Genomic DNA, 23,498 nt, shown 5'->3' with positions numbered 1-23,498 from the left:
ACAACTGAGAGCTGGCTACAAGTTTGCTAAACATAAGAGGCAGCAGAGAAGGTATTTTATAGGTAAGCCATGACATTTTATTTTAGCAGTTTAAAGGGAAAAAGAAAGAGATACATAGTACTCTGCAGTGCTTCACTGTGGAGTGGATTATCATCTTTGTGTGGTGGACAATCATTAATTTGTATTGTAAAGGTTACAGTATGAGGCGTTTTTCTCTGTCTGCAGGTGGTATTACTGTTTTGCCTATGGGGTACATAAGTACATCACAAAGATCTTGATACTTAGCTACCATTCTGTATTCCACTGTAAAAAAAGGCATGTTATGCCTAATGTATTTTATGTTATGAATAATAACAAACAGTATAGAAATACGTATGCTTTTTCTGAAAGGTGAAAAGAGAAATATTTTGTTTAAAATTGATGAAAGTTATCTGGAGATAATATGGATGCATATCTCTGATTTGTGGAATGCCTATTTAAGAATCCAATATCAGAACTCAACACTTAAATCACTACTTTGGGAGGAATAAGTGAAAGGGGGATAATACTAACACAAATATACTGTTAACAGATTGGAAGCTCATTGTTCATTGCGTTTGCTTACTCTTTAACAGAAGAAACCAATATCCTGTAGAAATAACAAAGCTGTGCTTAAATCTGTGGACCAGTTTGCTTTATGGAGATACTACAACTTGGTTATTCCAGTTTGCCAAGAAACATGGAAAGCTGCTTTCCCCTTTCGTGTAATTGTGCATTGTGGAAAATGTCTCATTTCAAGGTCACACAGAATTAAATTTAACAATTCCTGTCCCCTTACAGTAACTTCCTTTAAAAATATTTACTTGTAGAGTTTCCTCTTGGGAGAATTTTTTACTGTCCTTAAAAACGGAACGATCATAGAATCATGTAATAGTTAAGATTGGAAGGGACCTTCAAGGCCATCCAGTTCCAACCCCCCTGCCATGGGCAGGGACACCTCCCATGGGATCAGGCTGCCCAAGGCCCATCCAACCTGGCCTTGAACACCTCCAGGGATGGGGCAGCCACAGCTTCCCTGGGCAACCTGGGCCAGGGCCTCACCACTCTCATCGTGAAGAAATTCTTTCTTAGGTGTAGTCTAAATCTGCCCCTCTCTGGTTTATACCCATTGTCCCTCGTCCTGTCACTGCAAGCCTTTGGGAACAGTCTATCCACAGCTTTCTTGTAGCCCTTCAGGTACTGGAAGGTCATTATAAGGTTTCCTGGGAGCCTTCTCTTCTCCAGGCTGAGCAAGCCCAACTCTCTCAGCCTGTCAAGATCACTGGTATGAATTCCTGTGAATCTGTAGAGCCCAGCAAGGTGATAATAAACCAGTTTAACTGTGTATCGCTAATACTAACATTGTGGTATCACACCATTTTGCTTTATTAAGAGAGGGCCTGACTGCATTGTGATTCTGTTAAGGTTGGGACTTCAGCTTACAAGGATCAAAGAACTTGCTGTCCTCTTTAGATGTTGAACAGGAATAAACCCACTAGATCGAGCTAATACTTGACATTTTTCTTCCTGAGCTAGAGGGCTCTTATCAGAAAACACATCTGCCTTCATACACTCTGAAGCATAGGAAGACTCTCTTCATATTGATTATGGTTTTTTTTTTCCTCCCCTATTACTGATTGCAGAGCTTGTTTCTTGAGGAAGAGAAAAATCATACGCTTTACTTTTGTTTACTACCCAAACATCTAGGCTTCTTAGCATTTCCCCTTCCACAGGATTATTCAGAGCACTTTGGGAACTCATAGCTCGTTACACTGGTAGTGTTCTTATAGTAAGCGTGACATACAGTGGCACAAATAGAATTTTTATTGACTTAAAAGCAACAACAACAAATTAGAAAAGGAAATTCCATGTTATACTCATTTCGCAAATACAGTTATTTTCTTACTTATTTAAATTGTCTTTGGACGATTTATTTTGAAATTGGTGAACTTCGAATCAAACAAAAAAGATCTCTTTCTCCCTGTCCAACAAGTGTTTCTTTCCCCATCTCTGATGATCTTTGTTTGGTTTAAATACATCCTGCCCTATTTGAGGAAATCCAGATCTTCTCCTAGTGCTGCCTAGTGAAATTTTATCAGCTTCAGGATAATATTAAGAGGAGGAATCAAGCAATTACTTTCTTTCAAGGTAAGATCAGCATATCTGACTAGGTATCATATGTGTAGCAAAATTTCAAAGTTAATGTAGACTATGTGAAATAAAGTCATCCTTTTTCAAATGCATGAGAAGAGATGATTAAGTTCCAGTTTGCAGTGTAAATTAGCTTCTAAACTTAGAGGTTGGTGGCTTGAATTGAATCAAAGAGTGTTTTTGGAGGTTCAGAGTGTTAACTATTTGCTGATGGCGTTGCTTGATTCATTTCTGAAAATGATATCTCACTGGGGTTGTCCAATTTACAGTATATAATGGATTAATGATTTGGAACTTCATCTATAACTCTTTGGCTTTATGTTTAAACAGTTCATAAACTTTTGATATCCTTTTCCCCCTCTTGAATTCATTAAGAAAATACCATAAAGGAAAGCTAGTCCTTTCTTTTCTTCACTTTTTATTATTTAGAAAAATGCAGGGTTATGTCAATATTCTAAACCCCTGTAAAGTAATAATTTAAGGACTTTGGGGAAGGAAGAAAACAAGCCTGTCTTCTGTTGAGTCTCTTCTGTTAAGAAGAGCTGAAAATAGACAAATTCATCAAATGCCTAATGGATAGGGTAGTTCCGTTTTTTAAGGCTTAGAAAGTTAATATGCTTTCCTTCACAGACCATGGAATACTGTTACCATGGGTATGGCAGCAGCTGGAATTCAGTACAGGGTAACCATTGGTTTTATTCTTTCAACGTCTTTCATTAACTCTTTTCATACTAACCCTAATTCCAAAATGTGTTCTGTGAAAACTGAGATATCAGTGTTTTGAACTGGATGCAGCGAGGTCTGTCTGTGTGTCCTTCCGTCAACTGTTCTCTTGAGGTTGGTAAGAGTGATTCTATATTGTATTCACAAAGCATTCCACTCACTTTCCAGTGCAGAGGGTCCTCTCTCTTTGCCCTCCTTTTTTTTTTCATCCTCGCTTTGTTGTCATATCCAACGTTTCTGTTTCAATGCAGTTGGTTTAGGTTATGCAAAAGATCCTCCTTCATGACAGCAGTGGCACATCTAGGACAGCATTCACCCTGACAGCAGTGAGCTGAGATGCTGTCTGGGGAGAGTCCTTGGTCCCCAGTTGTCCCCTTCTTGTCTTCCTAGCATCTGCAATAGTCATCTTTCGTCTTTGTCTAGCAGCTCTAGTTCTGGTGCTTTAAATAAAGAAATTTATGATAATAAAAAAAAAAAATCTTTGCAATTGTAACACACCTTCACGCTTTGCAGTTCTTCTTTTGGTGCTGTGTCATGATTTACCAGTCTGTGCTCTCTGCTTACTTCCTGAGTACTTCCTCTCTTTCAGATAACAAATAACGCAGTGGAGTTAAAGTATGGCCACCAAACCTAAATGTAAATGAATGCTTTTCTGATGTGGATAAGTGAGAGGGAATGGGTAAATACTGAAATAGGAAAAAAATGTCAGGAAGAAATATTCAATTTATTTATTCCCTTTGGGTACGTCAGATAAAAATTTGTTAAGCATAGAATGTATAATCTGCATTCTTGTGGCAAGGTTTACTTCACTGGCAGGTGACATATACTAGCTCGTGAGTATTAATAAACATTTTGAAACCTTTTTGACACTTCCAGTTTTTGTGTTCTTTTCTTTGCTATTCCTTACTTCTTTCAAAAAAACCCAAACCATAGCCTAACAAGAAAAACCAAACCCAAGGGGTGCTTTGCCCAATGTACTCTGTGTTTCCAACATCTGAAAGCTGCAGACACTGCCCCATCCCTGGAGAGGGGTTCAAGGCCAGCTGGATGGGCCTTGGGCAGCCTGATCCAGTGGGAGGTGTCACTGCCCATGGCAGGGGTGGAACTGGATGATCTTTAAGGTCCCTTCCAACCCAAACTATTCTATGATTCTATGCCCACAGTAGCAACCCTTTACACATTCAGCTGTTGATGCCTAAGCACATCTGATTTAAGCCAGGGAGGCAAAAGGCCAGCTGTGGTTTTGTAGCATTTCTACAAGCGTCAACTCTTGCAAGGCAGTAGCTTTTGGCTTGGTAACACTGAGTGTGAGCTATCCAGTGGCTTCTCTGATCTTAGTTTTTAGTTCTGGAAATTTTACTTTGTCAAAGAATTCATATTATTAAGGAATTGAAGAAAAGCCCAAGCTGAATGTTGTTTTCTTTTTTCCAAATTAATAGTAATATATGTATCCAAGTTCTCTGCCCAGTGATATCTGCATTTCGCCAAATAACTTTTACTCTTTACTCAAAGGCAGTGTAGCTCCTTATCTTTTCTTTCTTTTCTTTTTTTTTGCTCTTGAAATTCTAAACTGCTGGGAAGCTATGTGAATAATTGATACCTTTTATTACTCATTCTTGCATAAAGGAAAAAATTATCTTTTATGCTTTGCTCTCCTGTGTACTACACTGGCTTTAGGCAGGCACAAATTAGCAGCTGTAGAGACTACCATTTCTGAGGAGGTTTTTAATTTTCTGACTAGATTGATGGACCTGTGTTTTTAATTAACAAGTCAACAAGAACTAGTGTGGTAGTAGTAGAGCTCAGGTGAAACCTGATCAGCCAAACCTATTTTAATGAGTGAAATTACTCTAGAGATTCATCTGTCTTGATGCAAAATGAAAGTGCTAGAAACAATTGCTATTCTGCTTCCCTTGGAAGATACAGCTGTTTTCTTTCCAAAATGTTTTAGAAGCAGTTAGAGTTGAGATGTTCCAAACTTCTGTGCTGGGAGCTAGTCAATATTTGCAGTTTATATCCAGCACAGATTTGATGTCAGATAAAATATAATATGGGACATCACAAGTCTTCTTTTCAAATCTATTGACGCTAGTTCTACTTCCAAATAAGTTCATCTAAAAAGAACGAGGAATTAATTTTACAGACAAGCTTTAGATATTCCCACTGGCATGCACCAGAACCTGGTCAGTGAAGGCTTTGCAGACTGCTGTCACAGTGTTGTTAATACACTTTAACTTTCCTTAGGCTCAAAGACACCCTAATGTTCGCAGGATTTGTATCTGCATGTAAATAATAGGATAAACGGGAAAGCTGTGTAGCCTTGGAAGTCGGATAAGGAATGAGGTGTCATATGTAAATTCTGTCTCCAGCTTTGTCACTGTTAAGACTTTTGCCTTGTTACTGATCCTTTTGTGCCTTGTTCACCAAAAAGAGGGATAATAATGCCAGCTTAATACCTTGAAGAGTTTTCAAGATGAGAAAAACTTAGTCTGGTGGCATTGCTTTTCTAAATGCATTACTGGTAAGCTTCAGTTCTGAATGCAGCCTTGGCCTTTTGGCCATTCTCAAATCTGTCCCCTGCAGGCAGGACTTCAGGAACAACCCTCCTTTGGAAGATTTAGTGAGAGCCGTGTTTAAAAATGCTGCTACCACATGAGCAAGGGGTAGTCTTACTGAATCACAGTGCATTAGTGACTGTGCTGGGTTTTTCTTAACACTCTTTTAATTTTTAGTAATAAATTAAAGGTTTGAGAAGCTAATCTATGTGGAGCTACTCAAGTTAGAAAATCGTGGGTTAACTAATCATGCGGGGTTCAAGCTTGTTTAAGGAGAAAATAAAGTTTATTTGAAAGGTCTGAAGGCGTTGCTCCCCAGCTGGCTTTTGTCTCTGCTGTTTCGTTTCCTTCCTAAGCAGCGATAGAAGCTTTTGTGTTTTTGATGCCAAGCGGTGTATTCTGGAAATGGGAGTGTCATTTTTCCATGGATATGTTCATGGTTTATAAATGAAGAGAAACAGGCAGGTGGCGCTTATCCACAGCAATGGTTAGTTCCAATTTAACAGAAACATCCGGATAAATATGTTAGATACCATGAAGAAAATACTGAAGTGCTTGTTCAGTGCTTTTCTAGAGTCTGACATAGAACAGACTGACAGTTGTGGTCCGTGATTTGAGGTAAGGTAGCAAAAGTCTGTGTGCATTTGAGGTCTTTGAGCCATTTGACAGCTTTCTTTCAGTGACTTGCCTTCTCCCCTGTACACATTGCTTAAGTAATGCTCTTCTGGAGCAAGTGTGTCGCTTGGTAAGTTGAACACACCCACTGGTAACATACTTCTGCAAGCCAGTATCCCTGGCATTAGCAGAAAACAACAAGAAAAAAGGAGACAAGGCAGCCACTAAAGAAGGAGATCTATAGTTGTAGTGAGAAAGGAGTTTGGCATAGGACTGTAGTGATTCCAGAAGTGGTAGAAATGGAGTCCAGGTTAGTTATAGTGTACCACAGAATGAATTAGTGTGTCTCAACCTTGCACCTAACGGGACAATCTCATGGCCCAGACAACTGCGCGCTGTGAACAGGCTGGCTTTGCGGGGTCCATCCTGCTGGCTACAGCTACCAGACAAAACAACTGCAGGGAGCTGGACACTCGGCAGACAAAACAGCTGCCAGGAGCTGACCGTGCCCAACAGGTGCAGGTTTTAGTGAGAAAACAAGGGGCGGAGTTAGTGCAATGAGCCTATTAGCAACGTATGGCCCTGAGCATATAAAGGGAGGAACCAAGGGTGAGGGTTTGAGAATGTTCGCCTACCAGACTGAGCATGGGACTGATGGGATGCTGCAGTGCCATGAGGTAGCTATCTTTATGTCTTTTTCTTTCTTTCTTTCCTTCCTTCTCTTTCTTCTTTTGATGTGTGCCTTGTAACCAAATAAGCAGTGACGCTTAACCTTAATTCTGTGTCCCAGAATCTGACCTAAATGTACCCCTGTCTTTATGGCACATAAGTGTATTGAGGTAGTGATATAAAACAATATTGGTTTTTTTGTGACAGCAGAATTCCTTTGCTATTTTGTATAGGGTATCCTTTTGAAGAACCTTTTTTGTTCTATACCCCATGCTGCCAGTCTCAGGATTTTAACTTGTTTTTCAAACAAGGCATCCTCAAATACCAGACATATGGGGCCACAGAGGTCTCAAGAGGTGCCTCCTAATTTGTATTGTTCTCTTCTGTTGTGAAAATGAAATTGTGGCCAACTACTAAGTTTCTGCAAGCTTGAGTGTTTCACAATATTTGTACTTGTGTTCAACGCCTGCAGGCAGACTTTATTAGAATCAATTAAAATAAGCAGGAACTTGGGAATGAGTTGTTTTGCGGTACAGTTAGGGCTTGTTTTTTCCCACTTTATGACTTTGTGGAATAATTAGGTAAAACTCAGATATTCAGCTATGATTCACTGAAAGTAAAAGGTACGTGCATAGAAAGGAGAATGAACAAACTTAATATAGAAACTTAATATAGCAGAAGCACAATGTTACCCTCCTCACAAAGTGAACTTTTTTTATGTCCTAGACCTTACCAGTTTGTTCTTGTTGTGGGAACACAATGCTGTTAGCAACACAGCATCCTCTGGCCTTCTTTCCAGAACATCTCAAGTTCGTTATTCTCTGTTAGGATGTTTAGAAGCTGAATCCAGCAACGCCATTTCATTACAAAATATAATGATTGGAGAGAGGGCAAATAGTCTTATCTTAAATCTTGTTTATCAGTTAATTCATTATACTTCAGCAGCAATTGCATATGCAAAGTGGAATACTAATTAGGTTCTGCAGTTCTCTATACAGTGCAGCAGTTTTATCAATACTGTTTAGCTGCATAATGCACACAGTCCAAATACAGTACAGAATAAAAATAATCTGTGTAATTTGCTATTAATGAATCTACAAAATGGAATGATACTAGTATTTTCAGAACAAGTGGTTAATTACAAATATAATTTGCATATTACGCTGTGTTGCTTCTCTATTATCTGTTGACACTGGTTATGATTTTTTTGTGGAGAATTTCTCCTAGTGGGACATACCAGGGGGCTTGTGTCAAGCTCTAGATTTTGGCAAAGGTATCTCACTTCTTCAGGATCCTGCATTAAGCTGCAGAGCAGTGAAGGTGTTCTGGGTTTTTGAGTGGTTTGGGTTTTTTTTTAATGGGTAAGAGGAAAGGGGATGTAAGAGAGACAGTAGGATGTTGCTTTTTCTCCTGCGCTAGAAGTATTGTTTCATCCACTTTCTAGGTCTGAAATACTGTGATTTATCAAAGCTCATTTCTCTTGTGTCTCTTTTCAGAAGAATTTTGCTGTTGGAAAGAAACTGTTTATGACGGTGCAGCAGTTGGGTGGTTTGCTCCTGTAGGCTGGGTTTTATGCCTGCTTTTGTGGGAGGAGCAAAATGGAAATGGGCCCTGAAAACCCAACCAGTCAGCAAACAGTATGAGACATAATTATCCAGTCACTGTGTGTTTATTAGGAAAAGCAGCTAGATGGTAGTTAAACATACCTGAAAGACTAGCAGCAGAAAGCTGCCTCCCCCAGTGCAATCCTTGTCTTAGTCCATAATAAAACGTGATAGAGGGGTGAGAATTATTCATTCACGGCCAAGGCTTTGTTCTGCGGAGGGAGCTGGAATCAGGTAATCGATACAATTGTTATTGCCAGACGTTATCCTGTTAGGGAAAAGTACCACTGGTTAGGTCTCCTTTGTGAACAAAGAAAAATTTATTGCTAAATATAGGAAAAAACATTAAAGTTGTAAGGCTGAAGTTCAGATGTGTTGACTGTCTCTTGAAAATAAATGGTAAATCATATCTTTGAATGTGTTTTTGTCTGCCTTTGAGCAGACCTTACTTTCACTGTAACCTCAAAATGCCCATTGTTGTCTTGTTTTTATTAAACTTGCTGGTATTCCCCGTTGATCACCATCTTCAGTGAAATCCAGTAAGGCTGAAATAGCAAGAAAGAAGTTTCCTTTTCATCTTTTACCTTTAAGTGGTTCACTGTCTTACTATTTTAGAACTACCTTGTGTTGACTATAAGCTGCTACACTAATAATGGTTTGCTTAGAAGAAGCTGAGCACCTAAATTATTTAACTGCTTGCATGACTGTCACTTCACCGATAACTGAATACTAGGTGCTTGAGGTCAGATGGTGTATAGCTGGGTTGCCTGCTTTTCTCTTACTCCTGTTATCCCTGGACTGAACAGTCGCAGCCTGTTAATCTTTCAGTCTTCACCTATCCTGGCCTTAAGGAGGCATAACACGATTCTGGTGTTACGGCTGCTTCTAGGCCATACGGATACAGGCATTTTAGTATAAGCCATGACTGCTTAGCACGTCTGATGGAATGTTGCTCACTGCAGTTTTTTTGATGGCTAGGAGAAAAGAAGTACAAAACCCCCAACATAACCTGTTAGTGGAAATAAAAAGAGAACGAAACTATAGGTAACAGGTCAGTGTGTATCAACTTCAACTGAAGGCACAAGTCCAGTTTACCTTGGTTACTATTTGCTGTGCTTTAACTATTCTGCAAAGCCATCACTTTTTTGCTGATCCAAGGATTCTCCTTTCCTTTGTTTTGCACCAAGTAGTATTTTTGTTCGGAGATCTCCAAGTGCATCGAACAATTATTTGCTATGTTATGCCTTAAACTGCTGCAAGCTATTAGTTGCATGCTTGCATTCATATTTTGCTTGGAGTCATTGTTACGTGTACTGTCCATGTTCATTATGCCTTACATCTTCTATCAAGAACAATATACAGCAGCATAGGTAAGGACCTATGCAGTCTTAATTGTCCTTTGCCTAGTGTCAGTCACTGCTTTGCTCCAGGCTTTAGCTCACTCTCAGTGGAGTTAGCAAGCAATGCCATCAGGTATTTTAATTCTTTGTCTGTCTTCTTTCCCCTTGATCATTTACTAATTGTTTTTCTCCTTGTTTGTCATCTTAGAGAAGTCTTGCAGTAGCCTGGGGATTTCAGTGTCTTCACATGAGAAGTACATATTTGAGAGGGAGGTGAACAAGATGCTGAAAACTCTGCCCCTGCTTTGCTCTTGATTCTTACCAAATCTAACGTAATTGTGCTGAAGTTGTACTACACTTGACTCAGAATTTAGTTAACTTGACTGAAATTGCTTTGTTTTTCCACCCTGCCTTTGCTGCTCTAATAAGAGAATGAAGGTTGTTACTGTTGAAATATGTGCACTTTCTGTTAAGCCACATGAACCTGCAAATCTTTTTGCTAAGATTTGAGAAGTCAGACATTAAGGGGAATCAGAGAAAGGGTACTGCATGGTCAACAGAAAGTTTATCCAATTCAGTCTCATGGTTAGGCTTATTAGGCTTCATGTCTGCTTCTTTGGAAACAGACACTGCAATTTCTTTTTATCTGCTGTGGCTGTAGACTCACAGTCTACAGGAAAATGGTCTATCTTCAGCTTATGAGCTTAATACAGATGTTTTTAATGTTATTACTTGAATTTTCAGGTCTTTCTCTTAGCAGAACTAGTACCTCGCCTTCGGGTGTCCATTATGTATCTTCCACTTGATCCAAATACGCATATGGGTCTAAGTGTATATACTGCAAATATATCTATAAAAATAATGATATATTGCTCTGACTGTTCAAAGAAGGAACCTGGAAGGGGTTTGCCAGGAGTCATAGTTTTCTGTTGCCTACAGGTAAGATTTGATTGTGTTACATGATTCCTTTGTCTTATTTCCTCTGGCTTTTTTTCCTGATCTGCCTGTATTTTGTTGTAGAAACACTGATAGTACTAGCATTTTGTGGTGCAGGGTTTCTCTTGAAGAAATTCCTGTCATGACCAAGGCAGAGTAATCAACCTGTATTTCAGAATAAACAAGACTAGAGCTATCATTGTGTTAACTTGGTCTCGGCTTCCCTTCCCACCTGGGACATCACTACTGGGAAGGTTGGACAGAAAGTTGTGTCTCACCATTGCCTGCATTGGGCATTACTGGCTGAGGTCCCTGGGCATCCCCTGGCATTCTTATCCATCTGCCTGATCTCCAGGATCTTCCCTTGCCTCCAGAATCACTCCTCCATCCAGATTCTTGAGCTTCTTTTTTACTGGCCCACTTCTTCTGAGACCACTGCTTCTTTGTGGGAACCCTTCTGCTCAGCTTCCTCTAGTTCCAGAACTTCAAGCTGTCTGGTTTTACCCATCTAAATGGTCTTTGTGCAAAAGCACAGTGTGTCTGCAGCCTCCTCATTGGTGGGTTTATCTTGTGTGACTCTGTTAATCAGAGGATTTTAGACAAGCCTCTTCTATTTCAGGATTTAACAATGCTTCCAATCTGTTCATAGTAGTTGCAAGTTGCTGATGTTAGATTTCTGCTCTACAGTTCAGAAGTTCCGTTTTGTTATTGTTTTGGGTTATTTTGGTTTTTTCCCCTGTTTCCAGCAGTGCGTCTCTTTATGTTTTCCTTATTTCCAAACAGGTTGTAGTGGAGACTTAGTAACTGCTTTTTTTCGGAGGACTGACTCCTTTCAGGCTCCTTGTTGTTGGTCCTGTGCTAGTTACTTAAAGAAAAATTTCTTTTCCTTCAGCAGACATCAGAAGCAATTTTGCCTAATTTATTTTTATGAGGATTTGGCCTCAAATAGAGATGACCACTTGGGAAGTAAGAGCTTTTTGAATTTTGTCAAAGCTGTCCTGCATTAAGCCATCCTTAAGAAATGAGTCATTGAAATAGAAGTTTAACATGAACACATCAAAAATTATTAGTATTAAACATTTATTAATGAAAGTATTCCAGTATCAAAATAGCCTGGTATTTCTACTTGGGCTGCTCAGTAAATCTGTTAGATTTAACCGCATTTCCGGAGACTGGATTTGACATTATAATGTGGATAAAAGCAACCGCTAGAAGTAAATGTTCTAGAATTCTTTTTAATCTTGCTCTTAGTTTTCCTAAGCATTTCACCCTACAGGTTGAAAACCAGCATTCATGAAGGCCTCAGAAAATGACAATGGAGGATTCTATTGCTGGTTGTTTTTTGTTTTTGTTTTGTTTTATTTTTTTCAGAAAAGTATGCAGAATTGGTGAAATACAGGCGGTTTAATCTTCTGGTACCCTTTGCTGATGTTGTTAATGTTTGTGACCTTGCTCAGGTGATGATTTACTTTGCATCTCACTCTGGGTGCAGTGGCTGAGACTTCTGTGGTGCCGAAGCCTACTCGCGTTGCTGGGACTATTGTATTTCTGCAAAGAAGAAACTGGAGAATGCGTTAGGTGTTTCAGTTCTGTTAGGGAACTGAGTGAAATCGTAATCCTAAACTATGTTAGAATAAAAAGGATTTAATCCATTTTAACACAGCATTATCTGAAATGCCGAGCATCTGTCCTCCCTTTTAAGTATTAAGTTTACAAAATAATGCTATTTAAGTAATGACTTTATTCATAAATCATGATTGCAGAAAAATGAGGGATGTTGAAGAAATCGTCTTTATTTGGGGCAAAATTAGTAGCCCTAGTTATGAAATACTGGTAATCTTTTAATACAGGATCCTCAACCTGAATAATGTGACTTGTTTAAAATAATGAAAATTCATCAGAATGTTTTGAAGTGTGGCAAGGGCTTGTTGCTAGTGTTTGAATTGAGACTTGACATTGATACTGTTCTGAACAAACAGTATGTATCTTCTTTGTCTCCTGTTCACCTGTTTCTACAGATGAGCGGGTAGTATTCTTTTTCTTCTGAACAGTAAGCTTACAGTCAAGGTAAACTCCTGGCTCAGGAGTTTAGCATAACAGAAATCCTTTGTCAGGTGAGTAAATTCTGATTCTTCTTGACGATCTCAAGTCTGAGAAAGAATTGCTTCTAAGGAGTCATTCCCCTTCCTTTCCTTGGAACCTAATTGAGCTGCCTCAGTGGAAACAGTTTGTCTCTGAGCAGTTGATTCTGAACTTCGGTCCACAACTTGTGCTTTGTGGCAGCCTTGACTCGACTTGTGCCCCCTTATTTCCAGCAGTTAAATTTTGTTAGAAGACAGATGATATTGAATAGCTTGCTACAATTACTGTCCAATTCAAGCAGTTGCACTTGCAAGTTATTATATACAAGAGCAGGCTGTGCTTACTGTTTAAGTAATGGCAATTTTAAAGTAAATTGACTATTTGTGTTCTTGATTGCTGCTTGCATTAGGCAGTTATTCATGTCTCAGGTGTTGTCTTATAAAATACATTCTTTCAGGAAATCTTCTACAGTAGCTATCAATTGACCATGACCCCGCAAGGTTATAGAATAAGAACCTTCCACTTTTAAAAGAAGTAACTTCTTTGGCTCTGCCAGTTTGATGGGTTTGTTTGAGCAGCTGCACGCTTTAAAGCAGCCGTCAGTGACTACGGAATTCTGATCTGACTTCCTTCTTTCTAGTTACTGGTGCATGGAAACACGAGACAAAGGAAGCAAGCCAGAAGTACTGGAAGTTTGTGGAGAATCACAGAAGTTTGGTCTTGTTGGCAGAACAGAGATGTAGTGGCATAATCTGGATGGAGCACTGAGATGGATACAGGATGAACAGATGGGGAAGGTGGGGTGGGGGAGTGCATCCTATGGAGAGGAGCAGTCCCAATATATGGAGCTCTGCTTTGAAGTAGATGATGAGCCAGTTGAGAGCATTTTTTGGGTAGAGATCATTCAGTAAAATGATCATCAGTAAAAATCTTTGTCCTTTATAATGGTTTAATTTGAGTATGAGAAACTGGAAGTAGTTGGCATCAGTGATTGTTTTTAAAGATCCTTTTGTCTTAGCCCCTTTGAGCCTATGGAGCTTTGAAGGGAGACTATCAATATGTTATGAAGTATTTGCATATAATCTTCAGTGACCTGCTTGCTAGAATTTAGAAGACTAATGTAGAATATTCCTTTCCCTGCCCTGATATTACTAAATAATGGGAAAAAAAGAGTAAAATCACAGAGATGGGGGGAAAAGCAGATTTACTTACAAGAAGAAGTGATGGCAATAGATAAATTGGTGCAATTGTGCTCCTTGAAAATTATTTTTCATTGTACGTTAAAGGAGGCAAATAAGGCTGTGGAGTGAAAATCCGGAGAGGATGAATAAATAACTTAATAGGAAGCCCCCATTCCTCTTTGGAATCCTGTTATCTTTCCTTGAGAGGGGATGTTGTCATGGTTTAGCCCAATATATCTGTTGGGGGCTTGTATGTGAGCTGTGCTTTGCCCAGGTTAGAAAGCTGTCCTGTAAGGCTAGTATTCTTCTTAGAGACCTGGTGGATGGCACTGCAGTGGTAATAGCTAAATATCTGTGATTTCTATATTTTGGCTGGTGCTTGTAACCGTGGATGCACAAAAGATCTAGCATCAGTCTCTCCCTCGGTAGAAAGGATACTTGATGTATATGACTGTGTAGTGTAGCAGAAGGGATTAGTGATAATATGCAGGAAAGGGGGTTTCTACATTGCAGATACGTGGATAAGGTCAACCAACACAGCAGGATTTTTCAATATATAGACAGAATGGGTGGGAACGCACGCAATGCAGATCTCAGGTCTGGATTTCAGAAACTTTAACAGTGATACTGAAAAGCAGCACACTGGTTGATGGAAAGGGAAGAACAAATTATTATTACATCAGGTTAATGGTCTAGATGTGTCAAATTCTGAGACATAAGTTGCTAAAAGAGACCAAGGACCAGCATGTGTATTCTTCTAGTTAGTACAGAAGATGAGAAGAGGATGAAGTGGTGATGGTGTTATTTTTTTGTCCATTCTAACATCAATGTGCCCATACGGACCAGAAAGTGGCAGATGTGCAGCAGCAACTCTGAGAAGTTCTCTCGTCCCCTCTGAGAAAAGGACACTGTTTCTGCAGGGAGATTCTTCCCATTTTGAGACATCCAGGCGGCTAATTGGCACCAAAAAGAAGTTTTGCCTGATTATAAAAGATTGCAGGGTTAAGAACAGCTATTGCGTCACTTTTCTAGGCAGTAGAACGAGCTGTTTCTGATTGCTTGATACTTTGATTTTTGGGCCAGATTAAAAAATAGTTGAAAATTAAACCTCCAGTGTGCTCCTACAAGTACATTAAATGTTATTTTCAGAAGTGTTCAATATCCTGTAATTCTCATTGGTATTCATACTGGTGTCTCTCAAGAAAACACAGAAGATAATCTGTAATCTGAAATGTAGGAGGGTAGGAATGAAACAGATTTTTAGCATGTTCTTTGGTAGTTAGATACCCTTGTTTTATCAAAATAAACAAAATGGAAGAATAGATAGATACTAGGCACGGTGAGTATTTAAAAGGAATCACAGGCCTGCCTGATAATGAAGAGCTGTTCAAGAGCAATTCATCCTTGGGAAATGATTACCCCTGTCATCCAGCCAAGGTCAGTGCACATTCAGTTAATAGCTACATCAAAGACAAGCATAAATTAAGAATACCATAACCACAAGTCTGTTTGGGCAGAAAATGAAAAAACCCTGCAGTTTTTCCATTTTTTGTATAAGGTTTTGTGGTCTTCCTTGTGGTACTTGTCACTGTTAATGATTTTCATAGAATCACCAGGTTGGAAAAGACCCATCAGATCATCGAGTCCAACCATTACTATCAAATACTAAACCACCTTCTCAGGATTATGAGGTGGGTTTGAAGAAGTATTGACACATTCACTTCTGTCTCCCAGACTGCTTCTAGAAAAGCCCAGGAAAATCAAATCTTGGTTGTTGTCTTGTAATGCTAAGATTCCAGAGCCAGAATTATAGAATCATAGAGTGATTTGGGCTGGAAGGGACCTTAAAGCCCATCCAGTCCCACCCCCTGCCATGGACAGGGACACCTCCCACTGGATCAGGGGCTTCAAGCCCCATCCAACCTGGCCTTGAACACCTCAGGGACGGGGCAGCTACAGCTTCCCTGGGCAACCTGGGCCAGGGCCTCAGCACCCTCATCGGAAAGAATTTCTTCCTGATGCCTAAAGGCATAAGGCAAAGGTCTGGTCTTGTGCTCACAGTCAGGATGTTGTTAAGCCTGTAAGTAACCCTACTGAAAAGATTCTGACTGCTAACAGTTGTCAGTAAGTAATAGAGGAATCCTCTGTCCTTAGAAGAACATTTCCCGGGCTGGAAGCACATACACACTCTCATGCCCTGGCACTTGGCCTCAACAACTCGTGCTGTCACAGCCAGCATTTAGACATATGCAAAATCAATGATTTTATTGGTGTCTTAATAAATTTAAAAGTTAAAATAAAAACTTAAGGGATTTAAATGATCCCTTTTCCTTTTGTACCCCACTGCCCCAAGTGTCAACCAGAAGCCCTGACCAATTCTGTGCAGCGTAGATTACAAATAAGTCATCTCAGTAGGTTTTGCTTTGAAGTCTAACTTTTGAACTTTAATGTACACTACAATACTATATTTTTACATTGGCAAACAGTTGGCTCAGACAAGGTAGTATGACTTTAAAGCTTTTCGCTTTTGCCCACTTTAGTAAAAAAAGAAAAACAGTGCTAGAAAATGTGACTCAACAAGGCCTGAGCGATCATAAGGGAAGTCGATCCTGTTGCCACATGAGAAACCTTGTTTTGTGTCACATGGGACTATTGGGAATGCTCTTTCTGCCGGTAGCCTTTTAGGGAAAATAAACCATCGTCTTATGTTGACTAATGTTTTGTGTTTCCTTCCCCTTGTCCATGTGTGTTCTCTTTCTCCGTCTGTTGGATCTGTTCAGAATGGAGAAGGCCTGGGGCAGACAGCATGTTGCTGATTCTGTCTGGGTGTCGTGTAGTGACTCCAGACACCTGGTGGAGTATTTAATGTAGTAAAGTTTAATCCCGGAAGGCTTTAATCACAGAGCAGAGGCTTCTCCGCAGGCGTGGGCCCACCTATTTTATGTAGCCTGACTTGTGAGGAGTAAAGCTTTAGGTTTATTTTCTTTTTGCTTTGAATATATGGGTAGATGTGTTTTAGAAGTTTTATGAAGTTTGCGAAGTAGAATGAGGTTTTATTTTTTAAATTACTGTGGTTATGATGCATGGACAGGAAGGAAATGTGGCTACGTTAATCAGAGCTGTCAGCTCTTGTTATGGGAGCACTCTTTGTATCAATTTTTAAAGTGTTTAATAAAACATAGGGGCTGTTTCTCCTCTTTCTTGTCTGTAGTCATTTAACTGCACTGAAGTCAAGGAAGGTCCTTTTCATGTACACCACAGGAATGAGAAGAGAACGATAGATTCTCTTTTGCTGATGATTTCAGCATCTGGTAAGCAGTTTCTTTTGAAAAAGAAAGCAGCAGTAGGTAAGGGCCTCCGTTTAAAACCCTTGATGCACTGTTGGCAGCTTTTCCTGGCTGGCTCTAGGGCGCTGGTTATTTTTGATATGAATTGTGGGTCAAATTCTATGTATGTTTATTTCTGTAAATCAAATAATAGCTCTAATTTGATTTGCTTGTTTAAGGATTGAGGATAATTCACTCTCTTGGTTTTATTACATATTCTCATTTGCAGTTCTGTATGGGTGCACTAAAACTGAGGTTGCTTGGTTTTGCATGAGGCAGGGAAACGTGGTGCTATCCGCTCAAACCTCTGAAGTTTATGTTGTGTACTAACTGCATAAGTACTTCTGCTCGGTTTCAGAGGTGCAGTCCTTCCTGCAGCAGCCTTTGGCAACTGCATAATTCAGACAGCCTCTGAATGCAGCAGTTCAGCTTGGAAAACAAGAAAGAATATTGCTCTGAGTTGAAATGGAAATGGTGAGGGCGCACCTCAGTCGGCTCTGGCTGGCTGGCTGCTGTGACTACAATAGGGAAAGGAACTCTGCAGTTCTTGGGGATGAAAAATAAAACTTGTTTCGCTGTGCTTCTGCAAGAGAAGATGTTGAGTACAGGCATCTCTGTAAAAATTAGTGCTGACAACTTAGCAGGAAGAAATAGAAAAGTGTTTACAAGAAACATTTTAAAACTAATTAGAATGGAAAGCAGTTTCTATGTCTCACACAGAAAAGTGGTCTGCTGAACTTCTTTTTTTTTTTCTCTCCTTTTCCCATTTATCAAAGAGATTTTTCATCATATTGCACATCTGCAGCCTTCAGAACAAATTCTGGCAAGAGTACTCAGCGTCACCATGAGAAAGAGCCTTAGATATTTCCCCAGGATAGAAAACAGCCAACCCCTATCAATTCCCATTTCTCAGACAGAATGATGCCTTTAACGTGCTGTAATGAAAGTTTTTATATGTGGCAGGGATTACTGACATCAGCCTGTACTGTTCTTTGATGTGCCCCAGAAATATTACAGCAGAAGGTATTAAAGGATAAATTGTGGGGAGTGAGTGACCCCACCAGCACAGTTTGTCTCTGCCCTGGACTGGTTTGTGTCAGGTTGAATTCTCTCCTCCTCTGGGAAGGCTGAGCTTCTGTAAGCTTTTCTCTGTGTGGGTTTGGTTTGGGTTTCAGTTTCACGTGTTTAATCTTGTGTGTTGGTGACTTCTTGTTTTGCATTAATTATCATTGTTTCATAAATAGAAGGAAGAAATAAACCAGCAACATTGTGCCAGGCTCCTCTGTACGATGGAAGCAAACCTTCTAGGTTATTTAAGTGTGAATAGATGGCTTATGTGGAGGTTCTGTTTGAATGTCACAGAACCGGTAATCACGTGAAAGCCACTCTGTCTCCCTCTCTAGGTATCTGCTGTTGCCAGTCTCCAGAGAGTATTTGCTGTGGCTTGTGGTTAGATCAACTGTAAGAAAGCCAAGAGGTGATGGTTCTTCCTGCACATCATTCCCTTGCAAACAGTATTATATTAAAAAAAAAAAAAAAAAAGCCATGTATTTTGAGTGCTGCTGTAGTTGTTCTCTGTTCCCACATACTGGGATGAGTGTGCAGAACAATAATTTCTCTGATTTTTCTCAAATAAAAATCTTGAAATACTGAAAAAACCCAATATGAATTATGTGTATATTTAAATAACTGTTCCCTTTATTACAGAAAATTAATTCACAAATGACTTAGAATAACACATAAGCATGGACTGAAAGACTAATACCTGCGTAAGTGGTATGAACAGGGAATGGATACATGTGAGGATTAGCTTCAAATACAGCTGTGATCCAAAGCTCAGTTCTGAAATGCTTAAATTTAAAAATTTGAATAATTAGAAATTTATTGGCTCCTTTAGGGAACGTTGTACCTTTCTAATTTTTTGTAATGTGGAAATGTAAATCAAACACAGCTCACGCTTGAGCTTTTCTTACTGTTTTTTGTTCTTGCTTTATGATAGATAAGATCAAGATTTTTGTTCTTGCCTAAAGGTCTGCTAATCCCTCTGCTCTTGATCTCTGTATCTGTTTCCAAGAGGCCAGAATCCTGACTGGAAGGCTGATAGTTTTCTGGGTTGTTCTTTTCTTTGCTTTTCAGTCCCTAAAGAATACGGGGCCTCCTGCTAAGACTGCTGTCTTCATACTCTCCCCTGGAGTAAAAATAAGCTGCATTTTAACAAATGCAGCCTTGGTTTCAAACCAATAAAGAGGCACCCTGGTCGGGGTGTTTATACAACAGCGTCACCATCCTAATGGTTCTCTGCAGACAAAGCAAGACATCTTATACAAGGTCCTTCAGCATTCAAAGCTCTGGAATCATTGGAGTGGGAGGCTAACGAAGTCAGTTATAAATTCGGACGGAGTGTGGGGTTTGTGTGTATGTTAGGAGACACCAGCCTTGGGTTTCATAACTGCTAAATGTGGGCAACCTGTTTTTCAGGCCCTCAGGAGACCTCTCCCACTTCCACTTGTCACTGAAGTTGTATTTGGCATTGCCGAAATCGTCTCTCACCCTTGGTGCTCTGTTCGCGAATTGATCTTTTCAGGTTATGGTGTTAGAAGGCAAGTTCTTTTTCTTTCCAGTGTTTCTGCTGAAGCTGCTGCCTAGCGTTTCTCATTTGATGAGGATCTTAGTTTTGCTGTAACACTGAAAATGGACTTCTTTGTCTCCGCATCCTAATGAATGGAGCATGAATCTTCTGCTTGTGCTTTGGACCAGAGGAATGTTTAATTTTCCATCAAAAACATAAGGCTAGATGGGAATGAGTAGGTGATAACAGAGATATGTAGATGGTCAGGAAAACTGTAGTCTGCTGGTTTCTTGCAAGAGATATAGTAATGGTATTTCTAGTTCCCTTTAAGGGGTGTGAAGCCTGTAAGCTTTTCTGCTATTGCTAATCACTGATAGCTGAAGATCCTGGCAGTTTTCAGGACTGGTGGTATAACTGCTGTGTCTTATTCTGAAGAAGACTGCATTTCCAGAATCTAAGAAATTATTCCTGTGTGAAAAAAACCCTGTTAGTTGAGTTTAATAGTTTATCAAGGAAGCTGGGTTATTTGAAGGTAAGTGTCTATTTAAATATACCTCTCTGTTGTAGGAATTCCTACCAGGTGAAACATAACTGGGCTCTCTCTGTATGTATGGGCTGTGTGCCTTACATGAAAACTTATTTTCCTTTTATACTTTATAGGCTTATCTTGGAATGCATTAGCTTATGCAGGTTTGTAGGCATTGGATCTACCTTTCACCCTCCAAAGGGGTAGGATGTGGTTAGTGTGTGCTATGTATCCCTGTAGTAAGGCTTTTTCCAGAGTACCTTCCTCCTGGGAGTCCTGGAGACCTCTGTTAGACCTTTGACAGGCCTTGCACCAGCCCTCTAGGATTTCAGAAGGCATTTCAGAAGTTAAGAGAAACACACTTTTATGGTTTTTCTTTTTTCCCCAGGATCATACAGCCATTGCTGTAAAAGAATATAAGTGAGCGTGCTTTCAGCTATGCTGACAATCCAAAACCCACTGCCCTTTTCTGGTTCTGATCTGGCATGTCCTTCCCTAAAATTTTCAATGGCTTTCTGTTTAGAGTAGTGCTTATATTTTAGGTGGCATTGGAATTCATCAGAAGCTTCAACACATGTTTGAGTGTTGTCTGGAATAGGAATGGAAAACTCAAAATACAGAAGTGCATTTCTGAACCAGTCTCCAAACTCTAAGCATCGCTTTGTTCTGCCCAGAGACACTGTGACATATGGCAGTGACAGCTGAAGCTTGGTGAAAATTCCGAACGACGTTGTCGTATGAATTTCATTGGGAATCCCATCTTTATAAAGACCAATGGAGATGGAAGGCCACTGCTCCATGTGCTCTTTTATATAACTCTCCCAGGGTTAATTAGTTTTTCTGGTGCTGGTGATGAGTAATTGCGCCTAGTGGTAATTTGGTGGCTGGTAAGTCGGTGGAATTCCAGACAATGCAGGCGTTTAACCATCTGTCTTGTTTGTTTTAATGTGAATAAGCTTTGCCCAGTTCAAACTAAATAATTTTGGAAGAAGAGACTGAAGAGAGAAAAAGCCAAGTGTTTGTTTATTTATTTACAAAAAAAAAATTGTACTTTGTTTTAAATATTGTTTACACTGCAGTCAGCTTTAAAAATTCGGTTTTGTACTGGATTGCAAATGAGGTTGCGTGTATGATTAGTGACAAACCAGTCATCCTAAACATGGTAAGTTATATTTTGAAAGTAAACATAAATCACTGTTTTTCTGCTTGTGGTGGCAGGCTTTTGGCACTGAGAGAAGAGGCTGCATACCAAGTTTTTATAAAGGTGCAAAGATAATGTTGATTAATGTGGGTTATTATGTAAGTCCTGGACTAGCATCCATAACAGAATCAAAAGTGTAACAGAAATTAAACTTGCATTTAATTTAATTACAAATTGCCTCATTTACTCGGTCCCCTACCACGCCTGTGTGCTCAGCGATTGTTATCGTGACACTGAAAGCACCAAACTAGTCGTGAATCTGCTATGAACAGACGAAATCTTGCTTAGAGGAACTGTTTCCAGGTTTAGAGGGGCAGGAACCAGCGTAATCACCTTAGTCTGGCTTCCATGTTCACTGGACAAAGCCACGCTGCTTCCCCAGATCAGTTCGTAGTTGGAATCAGATCTTTCAGAAGAAGGTCTGGTCTTGATTTGTTGAAAGTTACTCTTGATAGAAAATCACTGCTCTTGGTAATTAATTCAAGAGGAATAACACTGAACAAAACATTCACTTATTTTCTAATGTGATCTTTTTTAATAATTACCATTTTCCATCAATAAAAGCTTTTATACCTTTGAGTTTTGAGATCGTGAAGATCAGTGTTAGGAGATGTTTGTGCCTGGCTTGTAGCTGCTTCCTCAAGCTCCTCTTTGATAAGTGAGATAGATGGAGTTCTCTGCTCTTTTGCAGAGGATGTTTTCTAATTGATTTGTGTTTGTTTGTTTTGCCTGAATATTCCCCAGTGTATCCACCTAATTTAAATGATGATAAATCCTTGGGTGAAGCCCTGTTCCTGCTCTGGCTGGACCAGTGCCAAAACTAGAAGGTGGTTTAATGTCCTTTTGTGTGCTTGGGGTTTCCCTGCATGTGTGTCCAGCGGTGATGCAAAACTGTGAGATGAATTCTAATGCCTCTGTCTCTCTCCTAAACTGCTGAGGCTGTGTAGGTTCTTGACGTGGAAATATGACTTCTTGTTAAACTTGCTGTCTAGCATAGCCTCAACTGTTTGCTCTGTTTTCCCAGTCAATCCGTTTTCTTGCTTAAAACCGGTGTCCTACTGTGTTTTACAGCATTCTTCAGTCTGACCTAATTTCTCTTTGAGCTATGACTTTCTTCCAATGTGTTCTTCAACAGTGCCTGATCACATTCCAAATCACTTGTTCTCAGCTGACATTTATAATGAACAATTCACACTGGTTTGTTATTCAGGTTTCCATAACTGCTTAGTTTACCGAATGTTCACTAACTTTATTGTGACTTCTTTTGTTTTCTTGTTTTGTACATCTGAGTATTCACTTCACTTATGGTTTTGGGCAAGGAGTAAGCAAAGGCAAGATGCTTATGTTTTCTAAATAGTCTTCCAAGTACTCTACCATCGTGTTCCTTTCTTCTTTTCAGTCTGGGATTGGTAGATTGTTTCTTTGACTATAGCTTGTCATGTTTGCTTCCACTCCTCAGAAACTTTTTGAACAAAAATGTGCACAAATGTATTGTAATGAAAGTACTGTTAAAAGTTGGGCTGCTTTTGAGATGTTGGTATTGCCAGGTGCTAAGAGATCATAGAATCCCATGGATGATCTCATAGAGTGGAAATAGTGCATGCTGAGTGGAGCTGGTGCAGATCCTGAAGGGCTTGCTTTGCTGTTCATGGTTTGGAAATGATCAAAAGCGAATTCCTATAGCACTTGTCCTTGTGGATGGATATTCTGGTGTTTAGAGAAAACGTTTCTGTATATTCCGTAGAAAACAGCGGATTTTATTGGTCAAGAAAATTAGTCTGGTATACTCCGGCTTATTTCTTCTGTATATAAGTATGCAATAGGCTTTGATAGATGAATGGAGTTTGGTTTGGAGGTGCACAGTTTAAGGAAAATACTAATAATTTTTTGCAAGTATTTTTGACACTATAAATAAACATAACAAATATTTCTGTTTTGTGAGAAGTCATGTCTGTAACGTCAAGGATTAAAGTGTTCCAATTTGGAATAGAAATTTTGATGT

At 39.5% G+C, this 23,498-nt stretch overlaps 1 protein-coding gene across 3 annotated transcripts in view; it reads left to right on the top strand.

The window, feature by feature from the left end:
- Positions 1–23,498, top strand: part of FHIT (fragile histidine triad diadenosine triphosphatase) — a 609,993-nt gene that overhangs the window by 130,784 nt on the left and 455,711 nt on the right. The window contains exon 1 of one of the 3 annotated variants that reach the window (XM_069865717.1): positions 6,721–6,739. The exons of the other annotated variants lie outside the window; for them this stretch is intronic. The gene's annotated coding sequence lies outside the window, so the exon portion shown is untranslated. Of the gene's footprint in view, positions 1–6,720; positions 6,740–23,498 lie in introns of those variants that run through there. 3 annotated transcript variants of the gene reach the window in all.

Source organism: Phaenicophaeus curvirostris, chromosome 11, assembly GCF_032191515.1.
Source record: "Phaenicophaeus curvirostris isolate KB17595 chromosome 11, BPBGC_Pcur_1.0, whole genome shotgun sequence".
Taxonomy (NCBI): Eukaryota; Metazoa; Chordata; class Aves; order Cuculiformes; family Cuculidae; genus Phaenicophaeus; species Phaenicophaeus curvirostris.
The sequence above is the reverse complement of the archived record's forward strand: the minus strand, read 5'-3'. Positions and strand labels throughout refer to the sequence as shown.